Source organism: Ovis aries, chromosome 3 (assembly GCF_016772045.2).
Source record: "Ovis aries strain OAR_USU_Benz2616 breed Rambouillet chromosome 3, ARS-UI_Ramb_v3.0, whole genome shotgun sequence".
NCBI lineage: Eukaryota > Metazoa > Chordata > Mammalia > Artiodactyla > Bovidae > Ovis > Ovis aries.
The window spans coordinates 100,091,594-100,092,893 of NC_056056.1; the positions used below are offsets into that span (position 1 = coordinate 100,091,594).

Consider the following 1,300-nt stretch of genomic DNA (forward strand, 5'->3'; position numbering starts at 1 on the left):
CTCTTTGCAGCCCCATGGACTGTAGCCTGCCAGGCTCCTCTGTCCATGGGATTCTCCAGGCAAGGATACAGGAGTGGGTGCCATTCCCTGCTCCAGGGGATCTTCCCGACCGAGGGATCAAACCCACATCTCCCACATTGCTGGCAGATTCTTTATTATCTGAGCCACCGGGGAAGCCCCACTTGCCTTGGTACCTCTCTAGATACAGACTGCCTCCTTTCTTTAATCACATGTCACCACCCAGTCTGAGCTCCAAACTTTGGGCTTCCAGTGTCAGCAGAGAGAAGGCACTCAGTATATATTTGTCAGCTGACCAGTCAGTATTTTCCCTGATGCCATTATGGAAGAGAGCGCTGGACTTGGCCACTTCCACCAGTTCTACATGAAATATTAAGTTCCTTGCCTTCCCACGTTCATGTTCAAGTGCTCTGATCCCTTCTGGTCAGCAGAAGGTCCTGAAGGTCAGCCTGGGTCTTGAAGCCTCAAAGCAGACAGCACGCTGGGCAGCCCGGAGATAATTTTCTTGTGAACTTCAGTATAAACAGCCCAAGTGCCCAACACAAACCCTTCTTGTCACTCAGAAGGAGGAGCCCCTCCCCATCCATAGAAGACCAGGTGGCTTCTTTTCAAATATGCTAGTTGCCCAGCTTCCAAATTTTCAGCCCGATTTTTGCCTGACTTGAAAATAAAGCCTTGACGCTTCGGGCTTGAATGGGAACGCTGGCAACACTGAGCACTGAGAACCAACCGCTACTCCAGGAAGGGAAACACATGGAGAGGCAGCAGGCGGAGCCCCAACCTGCGCACAGTAGGGCCGCCTCTTTCCAGCCTGGCCATCGCGTGGCCGCACGGACCCAGGTTCTGACCTGATGTCCACACTGAGGGCTTGCGGAAATGAGATCCCATCTTCTTCTTGTTCTCTCTGGATAAACTCCAGCTAGCTTGGGAATTCCTTGGTGGTCTAGTGGTTAAGACTTGGCGCTTTCACTGCCAAGGGCACAGGTTCAATCCCTGGTCAGGGAACTAAGATCCCATAAGCCACATAGAGTGACCAAAAAAAAAAAAAAGAAGTGGATTTAGTTTTGCCTCTTTCAGTTACGTTGGAGGGAGAGTGTGGACCCTGAGCTTGGGAGGAGCCACTTCTGAAGCCCCACATAAGGCACAGGCGTGTGGCCTACTTAACGGGTGATTTCTCTCTTGCCAGCCGTCCACTCTGAAAGGAGTGCAGGCTGCATTTTAGACCGCTTGTCCTGGGTGACGCTGAGAGCTGCCTCCCTAATCTGAGATCTGGGCCCTGATT

The 1,300-nt window shown here is 52.1% G+C and overlaps 1 non-coding gene across 1 annotated transcript; it reads left to right on the plus strand.

Annotated features, from left to right (window-relative positions):
- Positions 1-950: 950 nt before the first annotated feature.
- Positions 951-1,023, plus strand: TRNAE-UUC (transfer RNA glutamic acid (anticodon UUC)). Its single transcript has one exon. It is a non-coding gene; the product is annotated as a tRNA-Glu (tRNA).
- Positions 1,024-1,300: the final 277 nt, after the last annotated feature.